This window comes from Podarcis tiliguerta (genome assembly GCF_965153285.1).
Source record: "Podarcis tiliguerta genome assembly, chromosome: 6".
Taxonomy (NCBI): Eukaryota; Metazoa; Chordata; class Lepidosauria; order Squamata; family Lacertidae; genus Podarcis; species Podarcis tiliguerta.
In genome coordinates, this window is record NC_139539.1 from 20812450 (window position 1) to 20826476 (window position 14027).

The window sequence follows — 14027 nt, forward strand, 5'->3', positions numbered from 1 at the left end:
GAGAGATAAAGCTATTTAACGAAGCTGAATTTGTTTCTGAATTTTAACTAAATACCCGCATCAAAAAGATTAAATAATACGTTTTGAATGCCGAAGGAATTTTAAATTCTCAATCCTAAGCGCTTCCACTTTTATCAGCTGCAGCAGATTTTCAAATGGGAACTTCTTTTGTCAGCCATCGGAGAACAGGGAATTCTGCATATGGAAAAACAGCTCCAGTATCTTGCATTAATTTCCTACCTCCCCCCTCTCTTCATTCCCCCACCTACAGTTTATGAGCTTATTCTGTCAGGGTCTGTTAGTTTTGGTATTGTTAAAGGGTTTAACAGGATTTCATACTTGGTGGTGGTCCTCCCGGGTCTTCACTCCTCTTTTCACCTCAGAACGTTCCTTCTTCTGGGGTGCGCTGGGGGAGGACTGTGAGTGAGAAGATTGTAATGGCAAAGTGTAATTCCTTTCTACATGACTCTAGGGCACTTGCATTCATACTGACCAGAGCAGTGATTGAGAAGTTGCCAGCTTTCATTCTTTCTTTGCAGTGCTTGAATAATGTATTTATTCATTTCAAGAATTTATATACAGTGGTACCTCGGTTTTCGAACATAATCCATTCCAGAAGACCGTGCTGGTCACTCAGAGAGCAATCAAGCCTGCCCCAGGAGTTGAAAAACCTGTCTGGCAACTGTGATTACTCAGGCAAGAAGCAAAGGAAACTCCAAAGACCAATGTATCTCCTGAAAGGGGAGGGGTGGGGGGAGGGAGGAGGGGGTGAGGGAAAATGAACATGCCGGGCAAGGAAAAATCTTTTGAAGAAAAGGAAAAATAGATGTCCTTACAGTGAGCCGAAATGAAGTGGAAATATAAACCTGGACTTTTCATTAAGGTACCATAAGCCGTAACCTTGTTGTTGTTGTTGTTGTTGTTGTTGTTTAAAAGTGGTTTTCTTTAGGGAGCCTGTACTGGCAAGTGAAGCCAATGACAAGAACCAGGCAAAGGCACACCTTCAAAGGTTCTAAACGTATAAACGTGCCGTGCTGAGGAATGGTTCCCTGATCAGAAACCCTGAATTGTCCACCCCAAGCCCTGCCTTATTTCTATCCTCCAAACATCAAGCGAAGGGGGGGGGTGGCTTAGAGAAACCAAGAGGGGTGAGGTTTAAGCGTACAGTCTTTCCCAAGCCCCGGCAGCCTTTAAAATTTACAGGGGGCTCCCGATTTAAGTGGTACCAATGGAAGGGATGGCAAGGTAAATTAAACCCACGCTAGAAGAGTAATAAATCAATAAACGGCAGGCACAAACACACGCTGCAAGCACACACACACACACACAACTTAAAATTAGAAAGGAACAGGAAAAGGAACCCTGAGGATCATCTAGTCCAACCCAGGCAATGCAGAAATATTCAGCTGTCCCATACAGGGATCAAACTTGCAACCTTGGCATTATCAGCACCATGCAGTCACCCAGACCAGCCACACAATTGGACAGGCAAGGGCAATAGAGGGGAAATGTACAATCACCCTGGCCAAAAATTAAAATAAAACGCACAGCTACCAAGCAGAGGCAGGGAAGACAAGCAAGGAGACAAGGGAGAAAGAAAGATGGAGCCACACTCACACTCAGACCTTATCGGGGGCATGTGCTGGGCAAGGGAACAAGCTGCAGCTTAAGAAAGGTAATTCACACTTAGACCACACAAACAAATCAAGAACCAGGAGGGGGGGGGAAATGGAAGGTTAAATGTAGGTTTTTACATGGGAAAAAGAGGACACAGCAAGGCAAACCTGGATTTTTAAAAGCAGTAAAGCAATGAGTGCACGCAAGCCTCCTAAAGTTAAAAGGCAAGCCTCCACACACACAGACCCCCCAACTCCAAACCTTGTGGCTCTTCCCTGTGATGACTGTGATGACTCCTAGCTGATGACTCTCGGCGAGACGGAGTGGAAAGAGGCTGAGGAGAGGGCTGGCGCTGCAATTTGAACTTGGCTGACCACCCCCCCCAGCGGCACCCGATTGGGTGCCGGTTGGTGGGAGGAGCGCCAGCCAGGGAACAGAGAGGCAGGGGGCTGAGCCCCCTGCTGTGGGCGGTGCTCAGGCTCCCGTCCACAACCACTCCCCTCTCTTTCAGGGAGGAGAGTCTTTTCAAGAATTTATATACAGTGGTACCTCGGTTTTCGAACATAATCCATTCCAGAAGACCGTTTGAGTTCCGAAATGTTCAAAGGCACAGAGGGCAGCCTGCAAATTTAATAGAGAAAACTGAGGGGGGGGGGAAACATATACACTAAGCGAAAGCCGTTCGACTTCCGAGGTGCATTCAAAAACGGAAGCATTTACAAAACGTTCATCAATGGAGACATTCGAAAACCGAGGTACCAGTATACTCCTATATTATTATTATTATTTATTAAATTTGTATACCACCCTTCATCCAAAGTTCGCAGGACAGTTCACAAGATAAAAATACAAAATAAGAACCCAAAATTCATAATGAAAGCAAAACCAAAAACCAACCACTCCCCTACCAAAATTCTATGCATGGCTACATATTGAGTTCAAAGGGACTTAGTCCTAGCTAAGTGTGTGTCTAGGTTTTGAAATACAGATAATCATTACGGCGTCTGTTGTAACCATTCTCTAAGTGGTGTGCATGCCAGGTGTTAAGAACAGATCCAGTTGTTCAGTATTATACATAGTTCAATCCAACAAAAAATGGTAGCGCTAAAGAAAGGAAGAGAGGGAAAATTGTATTACCGTAATTGTTGGAGTCCATATCCCTTCAGACCAAATGAAGGAGCCTTGATTCCTTCATTAACAAAGCTAAGAAAAGCACACCATGTCAAATAAATAAAAAATGTTTGTGTGTTGTGCATCTTTTGGCTTAACTTTTCAGATGGAGTTAAAAACCAGATAGTATTGTAAAGGTAAAGGACCCCTGATAGTTACTGTAAGTCCAGTCGCTAATGACTCTGGGGTTGCGGCACTCATCTTGCTTTACTGGCCGAGGGAGCTGATGTTTGTCCAGGTCATGTGGCGAAACCAGAGCGGCACACAGAAACGCCGTTTACCTTCCCGCTGGAGCGGTACCTATTTATTTACTTGCACGTTGACGTGCTTTCGAACTGCTAGGTTGGCAGGAGCTGGGACTGAGCAACAGGAGCTCACCCCGTCGCAGGGATTCAAACCGCCGACCTTCCAATCGGCAAGCCCAAGGCTCAGTGGTTTACACCACAGTGCCACCCGCGTCCGATAGTATTATACCAATATTTAAAAGTGACATTTTCCAAATATTTCCAGAATTTTGTAATAGTTAATATAGCTGATAATAAAAGAGAACTGATTTGCACACACACCCAAAATTAAAAGTGCTAGAGACAGAATGGTAAGAACATTTTGGTGAGTAATCTTATGCATATCCACAGAAACCTGGCATCGGAATCCTTCCACAGTGGGAGAAGTACATGTGGAAGTAAGTAGCTTCTGAGGCCCTGCATCTTCAACAACTTGGGGAGGATGTATGTGTTATATGCAACAATCTAATAGGAGTCAGGTACCATCTATTTATTTATTTTAAGGCTTGTTAGCTGATGCCAAAATCAAACAGATAGGTTAAACTAGATGTAGCCTCTTCTTTGACTGGGTAACTAAAATCTTGTTCCCAGCATTATTTCAGTCTTTGAAGGAAACCCACATCAGTTTGACAATAAATGGATCAAGCCATTTGTACCATTTCTTTCAGACAGCGCCATAGTTTCAAATTCAGTCAAATTTCTGGTGGCCTCTAAAATGCTATATTTTGTCAATCCTGTTGTATTCCACAGAAATGAATGCATCCTGGAAGGAGTGCCCTTTCTCACTTTGCCTCTCCATTTCCATGTAAATCATGAAGCCTTTGCATCCCTCTTTCCTCCCTGCCCTTGAAATATTCCATTCTGTTTTTATTATAAATCTGGGGGGTGAAACAGGATGGGAGTAAGAGGGAACTGCACAGTAGCCAAAGCTTTCTTTTGGATCTTCCAGATTCTGAGTGTCGTTTTAAAATATAGTTCAGGCATAGGCAAACTCGGCCCTACAGATGTTTGGAGACTACAACTCCCATCATCCCTGACCACTGGTCCTGTTAGCTAGGGATGATGGGAGTTGTAGTCCCAAAACATCTGGAGGGCCGAGTTTGCCTGTGCCTGAAAAAAGATTAACAGCCCAATCAAAGGTTTTAAGATATGTATCTTAAATACATGGTATTAAATACATGATGGGGTGGTATTAAGATTAAGTACCTTCTAGTTCAAACTAGGACCATGATATATCTTTCTTAGGAAAAAAGAATGATTTGTCTTAATTGGTTCACTTGAAAATAAAGTTTGAGGTTAGCAATTCCCCAGCCACCAGAGGATGCTGGCCTATTCATATACGTTTTTTATTATTATTATCATGGACCTTTTGACACAAAATAGAAAGGCTTCAATGGCGCTTTCTGATATGCTCTGTAAAAGTAGGGTTTAAAATTAAGGGGCACTTTTCTTCATGACCATGGTACATGAAGTGGGAAGTTTTTAACTTCCCTGCCCAGAGTGCTGTGATGGTAATGAAAATCATTCTGAATGGTGAAAGGGGGCAGCTTTATTCCTGATCATATCATGGGAGGCATGAATGTTTTGGCTTCCGACTAATTGTATCATGATGGTAATGAAAGTCAGACACACATACCCTGATCAGTTGAGGATTGAGGAGAGGTGTGGTTCAAGGGATGAGCTGTGGTCTAAGGGAAGTGTTGGGCATCAGTTGAAGAGGTGAGGTGTACCAGAGGTGCTCAGAGCCTGGTATAAGCCTTTCCCAACTCCAGCACAATTCCTTGTTCCAGGAAATGCAGCTGCCAAATAACTTTGTACAATTCAGCAAGTATCCTCCTTTTTTTAAAATGAGGGCTCCTCTTTTTTAAATGTCAGTGACGCCTAAAGATTTTACTAAATTGCAATAAGAGCTTATTTCAGATACGATCTGGCACTAGCTAAAGTATTAGTGTGGTGAACAGAAAAGAGGACTATGCTCAGTCAGATTATCAAAAAAAAAACCCTTTAGACACTTCTGATTATCTGTTGCCTTGCATGAATAACTCCAGCAGCTCAAAGATAGGAAACATTTGGCACAGAGATGGAAAAACTGCAAATCCTTTTGCAACAGGACAGTGCTCAGATTAAGTTTCTGTGAAACCTTTTCGCCATCGCTAATTTCACACTTGAGAGATGGAACTATGAGCAGTTTACAGCACATAAATCTCATTTTAATAACTGCTTCCTTGAGCCCTAAACAACCTTTTTTTTCTTTGCTGCCCTTGTTGCCTTTTTTCCAAATGAAAAAAAGCTTTAAATTCTTTAATGGTTAAGTGCTGTGGATTTGATATTCTCTTTTACTTTTATACCTGTAGATGGGTAGTTGAAGAACAGAGTCAGTATTTGTGGCATACATCAATCTTTAATGCGTAGTATAATTGGGGTAGAATGCTTGGCTGCAGTTAATTTGCTTGTTTCCCTTGAAGACAGTTTGAGCACCATGAAAACCATTCAGAATCTGGAGCCAGGGTGGATGGTGTTAACCTTCCACTCAGTCACTGGATGCATATTATACCAGTGGTTTCTTGAATTATAGAGCCAACTTGAATTGCTGGATAAAAATAAAATTATTTTAGATTTAGCTCAGAGTTTAAAGAGACATCCTTTGGAGAGTTCTTTACAAGGAGCCTTGCTGGTTGGATGCCAACATCTGTAGTGGCTAGTGTAACAAGTGATCAGGGCTCCCAAGAGGCACTAATCCACCACCCATGTCAATTGCCTCAATTTGCCTCATGAAATCATCAGCCCTGACTTGACCCATGATCTTTTTCATGGCGTTTGAAGTTTAAATGCTCAACAGAAGTTAACTTGATGCAGAATATCTGCTGGAGGAGCACAGTTTACCCTGGATACAATCACACTGAGACTCATGAGTTTGTAAATTAAGAAAGCTATGTTTCTTTGCTGGAAATACATAGTTGATAGAAAAGATCCCTAGTTCTATCTAAGCGGAGATGCCGTAAGCTATTCTTCCTTTTGCACCTCAGATGGAGAGAGATTCAAGTGTGTCTCCTTTAATGAGGGAGGCATGGAGAAGGAGGAAAATGAAGTGAGGTCAGGTCAGCAACCCTAAGAATATCAGTCTATTGTTGAAGGGAGATCAAGAGGTGAGCACAAGGAGGACAGTCTAGGAAGCCTGGAGATTGCGCTCTACTCTTCATATGCAGGTATGTCAGCCTACAGTGCAAGCAGAGTTGCACCAGATGCTTTCAACCTGTGAAGGAGCATTTCCTATACATGGTCCTTTGATGTATAAGACAGTTTTTCTCACAAATTAAAATATATTTTTGGGGCTCAGATTGGATCCAGAGAAACCATTCTAAATGCTGTGCTTCCTCTAGAACATGGGTAGGCGAACTAAGGCCTCTATGAATCTGTCCAATACTCTTAAAGTCATGGGTCAGCAAACTAAGGCCCGTGGGCCAAATCAGGCCCAATTGCCTTCTGGATCCGGCACGCAGACGGTCCAGGAATCGCTGCATGGATCGCCAGCATGCACGTTCTTTCCCTCTCCCTCACACGGCACCAGCGCCTCCTCCAGGCTTCTCCCTGCCCTGCCTAGAGAAGGAAGGGGACTGGGCTTTGTTGGTGCCAGCAGCAGCACTTGAGCAGCCCAGAACATCCATACATGGAACATTTGCTCCTCAAATTGGTGATTGATTATTACTTCAGGGCTTACTGCAGAAAACTATAACCAAAGAAACTTTATTTGCAGATGCTCAGAGCATTTATTGGATGCAGTTGTAAAATCTTCACTTTGGTGTGATGCATGGTTGATAAACTTTAATGACAGGCTCTATTAGCAGTTGTTAAACAGGGAAGGATGTCATGGAAAATAGCACATTGTAGTGTGTATTGCATTACCACTAAGCAGAGGAAGAAGCATGAATTTTCATGGATTTTCACTCATAGACCTGCTCTAAGTGAACAAAGTGATGACGACAACATTCATAATACTGATAATTAATCAGTAAGGAATTGCAATCAGTAAGTTCTTACTTGTGTCCTTAAAATCCTTCAGAAAAGTATATAACATTAAGTCAGAGATGGATAGCCTGTCATTTTATTGGGGCTGCATACTCGTGATAGGAGAGCCAGGAAGGACTAACAAAATTTCACTGATAAGTTTTGCAAATCCATAGTTCTAGTTATATGAAGTATCAGTCAGACTTTGTATAAGGCACCTCCTTTTATTTTCCCATTTGTGTGTTCATGTTTCCTGACATCAGTTTTATTTTTCCTATTTGAATAATTTGGTGTTAGCTTGAGGAGACTGCAAAGCGATTTTTTCCTAATGAGTATTTTTAATTAGTAGTCTGTTGAAGTTTCTGTGTGCAACATGTCTTTGCAATTGCAGGCAATATGCTTGGTCGTATTGGGTTTATTTGCTTATAAAGTAGTGATTTGCGGTTGTGATGTTAAAATGCTCACTGCACTGGGAACTTTGATACCAATGCTATCCTGGGACAGGATGTGTAACAGATGTGCAGCATTAATTGCAGTGTTTACTGCTGGGCAGAGCACTTTATGTAATGAAAAATCAATAAAAGATAATCAAACTGTATTCTCTTGACATCAGAAAAGGCATTGTGCATTTAAGGTGATGATTTAAAAAATGTGTTATGCAAGTCCCATGTTTTCTTTATGGGCCTACCTGTGGTGAACCTCATTTTGCTTCTGTATTCTGCCAACAAACATTTTTACCTTTCAGATTTTCTCAGAGGCAAAGGCTAATAAAGATTTTTTTTTTAAAAAAAGCAAAGCTCTTTAAGTTGTTGCAAAAATGGAAAAGGTGAACTGTAACCTTGGGATGTTCATGGTTAGAGTGTTGCACCAAATCCCCACTCAGCCATGAAGGTCACTGGGTGACCTTGGGCCAGTCACTGTCAGTATTTCACTCTTTCCGTTGCTGGATGTGTGATTGCTATATCACATGTCTGTGTTTACTTTCCAGGCTTGGAAAGTGTAAGAATGGAAGCTAGTCTTATCTCTTCCGCTTGTACTGTACAGAGCTTGTCCTCAAAGGATGCTGAGCCATGGCTAAAGGCCAGGATGGCTGAACTTGATTCCTTAGAAAGGAACAAGAATTGGGAACTTGTCCCAATAAAGCCAGGTATGAAGCTTCTTGATAGTCATTGGGTCTATAAAGCCAAGACTGATCAGAAGGGCAAGATAGTCAGGCACAAGGCCAGACCAATTGCATGTAGTCCCACAGTTGGGAAAAACACTACAGGAGTCTGTTATGGGTATGATAACTGTATGCTTGATTGTGTACGGCTGCATTAGCAAATGCAACAATGGTTACCTGAAAAGGGGGAGGATGTCAGCATTTCACTCCTCCGGTGCTAGATGTGTGATTGCTACATCACATGTCTGTGTTTACTTTCCAGGCTTGGAAAGTGTGAGAATGGAAGCCAGTCTTATCTCTTCCACTTGTACTGTACTTTTGTACTTCTTTACTCTCGGAGGAGATGTGAGAGGACACCATGGTTGCTTTGTCCTGTATATATTGCTTAATAAATCACTTAGAATGCTACACTCATGCTCCACGATCGTTTCTGCTATACTCTGCTAATTGAGCGTGCACATGTCTTTTGATATGTGTTGCTGGTGTGCACCGGGACTGGTTTGTGAACGTCCCGGGCTGCGCTTTATCAGGAAGACGCCTCAAGAAGTCTATCTCATTCTGGGGGCTGCGTGTGTCCCCCAGGGGTGTTCTGACAGTCACTGCCTCTCAGCCTACCCTACTTCACAGGGTTGTTGTGTGGATAAAATGCAGAAGGGGAGGTCCTTGTACACTACATTGAGCTCTTGGAGAAAATGTGGAATATAAATGTAAGAAAGAAAGAAAGAAAGAAAGAAAGAAAGAAAGAAAGAAAGAAAGAAAGAAAGACAGACAAGATGGGCAATACCAGAACTAGGAGTATATGAAACACAAATGTCCAGTACAGGAACGTTGCAGCTGTGAAGAGAGTGTTCAGCTGACTAGCCAATACAACGCCTAGTGGAACCATACTTGATCATCAAAATGCATTTTGAATTAGAAAAAGGGGTCTTTGCCTAATAGGTTTCAATTTTTCCTGTGAGTCCTATAGAGTTATTTACATGTCATCTATATGGTGAGCCCAGAAAAAGTAGCCTTGCTGTGAAGTGGGGGGTTAAGTATAATTGGTTTAATTGACACTGAAATGGGAATGTCTGTGTATTTGTGAAAAGGTTTAACATGGGGAGATTACACTGAAGCTATAAAAAAGCAAGAAGAGATCTCTCTGAGCTCTTGCCGAGCTGAGAATTAACTAATTGTTGTTTTCTGCTAGCTAACATGTGAGTGTTGTAACCTTAGATCAGATGACAAAGGTACGGCATTGCAAATTCGCCATCTTGGAAGGGTGGTAACTGGTTCTTCATTCTCTCTCAAACTCTTTGGAGTGAGGGTGTAAATGAAGCTCTCCAGGAAAACAGCTCCAGGCAGAATGGATGCTGAAGGAGAGAGATATTGTCTTATAGGTCTGTTTGGATTATTTCATATTTTATAAGATGCTGAGCCTGTGCTAGACAGCACAGGATATTGTATGGATATATTTGGATGTATCATTTGATGTTCCTGTTTTGTTTTGAAGAGTTCTGCAAGTAAAAGTAAGGGAAAATATTTATTATTATTATTATTATTATTTAATCTATTACCCACGCTTCACCAAGCATATTCCAGGGCAGGTTGCAATGATTTAAAATTCAGTATTTAAAATTGTTTTAAAACATATTGTAGGAATAGGGTCACAGAATATGAACTGCCTGTGAAATACTTTGTCATCTTAGCTTATCTCCTAATTTGCGCATCTCTATCTACTTCTTGTATTATATATGATAAATATGTTGACATACAGTCTGAGAAGACATGTACAGAGTTGTGTTGTGTTAACATTCAGACATGATGAGGAATACAGATCTGATACCTTACACACACTTGGAAGTAAGTGCCACTGGACTCAAGGGGCTTACTTCTGAATAGACATACAGTGGACTTTCGGGTTGCGAATGTGATCCATGCGGGAGGCACATTCGCAACCCGCAGCGCTGCATATGTGCATGTGTGGGTTGTGATTTGGCACTTCTGAGCATGCGCAAAGCACGATTTAGCGCTTCTGTGCATGTGCAAGCGATGAAACCCAGAAGTAACCCGTTCCAGTACTTCCGGGTTCGGCGCTGTGCGCAACCTGAAAACGCACAACCTGAAGCGTCTGTAATCCAAGGTATGACTGTACATAGGTCCATACTGCTGCTGTTGTTGTTGGTCCATACTGTTGTTGTTGTTGTATATTTATTTATACCCCGCCTTTTCCCCTGGCATACCAATAATTACAATAAAAGCAGCATGGTGCCAGCTCTTTAATTAAAAGCAACTCCAAAATGTCTGTTGGGACAAGAAAGTCTTCACCTGCTGGCAGAAAGATAGCAAGGAGGGAGGCAGTCTAGCTTTTCTAGGGAGGGACTTCCAAAGTCTCACACAAGGGGCAGGTTGACTTCCAGAAGAAGTAGAACATCCTACTGCTGCAGCTTCACTTCTTGGAGTGCCCTGTACCAGAAGATTCACCTGGTCCTTCCTTGCTATCTTACTTGGAGCACGTCAAGTCCTTTGTTGTCCAAGGAACATTTGGAATGTGTTTCTCTTTTTTTGCTATTTTGTTCTTGTCCTCATGGCTTGTATTGGTTTTGATTGTGTGGGTTGAAGGTTTTATCTTGTTTGTGTGCTGTGATGATGATGATAATGATGATGATGATAATAATAATAATAAATAAACTGTATAGAATTATAAACCAACCAATGGCATAATTAGAATGATGTTTGCATGCATCTCTATTTATTTAATCTCTCTTTTAAAATATGCTCAAGTCTTAAAATAGCCAGATTTTTAAAATCTTGTGTGCTACTTCAGTGTTGACAGAGCATCAGTATTCAGCAGGAAACTGCAAATGTACACAGGCAGCTTCATATCTAGCTGGCCACCTGTTAGCAGCAGCTGCTGTCGTGTTGTGCACTCAAATGTTCATGAAAATCCTGTTAAAACCTACTTGAGTGTGTTTTAGTGGAATATGACTTTGATAGCAGTTTTGCCCTACTTTACCAAAGTAGAGATAAAAATATTTGCTTCAGAGATAAAACTTGTGAATCAACATCTTTCTTTTTTCAGATTTATTTTTCTTTTATTTCAAAATTCAAAGTTACACTTTATCTCTCAACAGTTATAATTCTGTAATATTAATGGCTTCCTGCTCACCCATCCTTGATGTTTATAATAATGATTGCATACAATTGTGTCTTAAAATTTCATCACATCCTGTTTCATCCTCTTTAACATGTTTCTTCTGCTATTTTTTCTTAAACTTCAAACCCAGCTGTGGACTTTGCCTATCAAAAATTATTTTTCAAATAGACTACAAAAAGTTTTCAGTCCTTGAAAGATTCTAAATTTGTGTCTCTTATCAGAGCCATCAGTTTTCCCATCTCCGCCATCTCTTTCTTTCTTGATATGCTTCCCAGGTTGATGGCTCCAAAATCCTTTTCTCATCCCAAATTTATTTTATTAGTCCACCCCACTAGGGGTGTACCCTAAGGATTCCTTCCAAGCCTTTAAATGTCGTTTTTTCCTTCATAAGGTTCCAAAATCAAACCCTCGAGTCCGATGGTGTGTGGTAGTTATGAGCTAAAAAGAGCAGGGATTTTGACACCGTGGATGTCACTCTGGTTTAATTCTGGTTAGAAATTCTGGTTCTGGAATGTAGCTGGCGTAACTCTTCATATGTACCATGTATCAAAAATTAATTCTGGAATGAGGAATTTGTGCAATGACTTGAACCACTGCCATAGTTTTCACTATGGGAAATGTGCAGGAGTCATTCACTTGCCAAGAGCAAGGAAGGTCCATTATTTATCTTGGCAGCTGACATCTTTGCTCCTGCTGTGAAAACCATTTCAGATCTGCATTCCCCCTCCACTACATCACTGCATATCATCAAAAGAAAGTGGCTTGCTCACTAAACCTTATTCACTTAATGAAAATGAAAAACAAGCTGTGTGAAATGTTGGAGGCTACATAAAACATGGCTTTGAGAAAAATAAATCTACCATTGTCCCCTTCCTCTGATATTGACACATTTATGAGAGCATGAGTTCCCCATACCCTCTGGAAGGTTTCAAAAACAATCCCATTGAGCTCCCAGAAAGCCCAACAAAAACATCTCTCAAGTGTAGGAAAAATGAATATGTCATTGATACGAAGAATATCTGTGATCAAAATGAATGTATTACCAAAAACGTTGTTTTTGTTCTAATCAACAATATGAAATGTTCCAATCAACAATATGAAATGTTTCAAAGAATGGCAAAGAGATATTTCAAGATTCATCTGGAGAGGGAAGAAGCCAAGAGTAAAATACAAATTGTTAACAGATTAAAGAAAGAGGAGGCTTCTCCCCTCCAGACTTAAAATTGTATCATGAAGCGTCTTGTATCTGTTGGATCCGGGAGTGGATAAGTTTAAAAAATACAGATCTATTGGATCTGGAAGGTCATGACAATCGATTCAGATGGCATGCGTATTTATGGTATGAAAAGGCTAAAATACATAAGAGTTTTTACAACCATATAATAAGAAATGTCATTTTCAAAGTAGGGGGAAAATATAAGGATTTATTAGAACAAAAAACACCTTGGTGGATCTCACCAATTGAAGAAATATCAGTAAAAAAACCATATATGGGAACAAAATGGGTAACATATAGAGAATTATTAATTGAAGTAGATAACCATTTAAAATTGAAAGAATATAATGAAGTAAGAGGAGAAGTAAATGATTAGTTACAACATTTCCAGATAAATGAATTATTTAAAAATGACATAAAGAAAGGATTTGCTCATGAAATCTCTAAATTCCAGAGAGAAATAATAGAATGAGACACTAGAGTGTTGTCAAGAATGTACAGCTTGTTGTTGGAATGGGAAACAATGAAAAGGTCAAAAGCGTAATGATAAAAGTGGGCCCAAGATATGGGGCATAATTTCCAAATGTCAGATTGGGGAAAATTGTGGAAAAACGATTTGAAATTTACGGCTTGCGTATTCTTAAAAGAAAATTATATGAAAATGATGTATAGGTGGTATTTAACACCAGTAAAATTATTGCAGATGTACAAATCAGAAGAAAAGACATGTTGGAAATGTAAAGAAGTCGATGGTACATTTTATCATATGTGGTGGCAATGTAAAGTTATTTTTTAAAATTTGGAAATGATATATAATCAATTGAAGAATATGTTAAAAATAACCTTTGTCAAAAAGCCCGAAGTCTTTTTATTAGGAATTATAGGAAGGGAAATACAAAACAAACAAAAACAAACAAACATCTATTTATGTATGTGACCCGCCGCACAAATATTGATAGCCCAATGCTGGAAAGAGGAAAAAATACCCATGAAAAAAGATTGGCTAATTAAGTTAATGGAATATGCAGAAATGGCTAAATTAACAGGAAGACTCAGAAATCAGGACAATAACAAATTTAAAAATGAATGGGAATTTTTTATTGCATATATATCAAATCATTGTATACAAGTTGATACATCACCAGGATTCTAAAAAACATTTGCAGTATTATGATAACAGATAGAATCAGATATGTATAGATGGAAAACAAGATATGGACATGCATGTATGAATAAGAAATATAATGGAACCATGGGGAGAGAGAAGTCAAGGGATTGAAGAAATCCCACATTATGATATTGTATTGATGTTTATTTTATATTTGTGGCTTAGGGCCCTCGTATTTATGGGACCGCCTCTCCTGGTATGCCCTGCAGAGGACCTTAAGGTCCATGAATAATCATAGTTTAGAGGTCCCAGGCCCTAAGGAAGACAGA

General features: G+C 40.3%; 1 protein-coding gene across 4 annotated transcripts in view; it reads left to right on the forward strand.

The window, feature by feature from the left end:
• Nucleotides 1–14027, forward strand: part of SULF2 (sulfatase 2) — a 265789-nt gene that overhangs the window by 38275 nt on the left and 213487 nt on the right. The window lies entirely within an intron of this gene.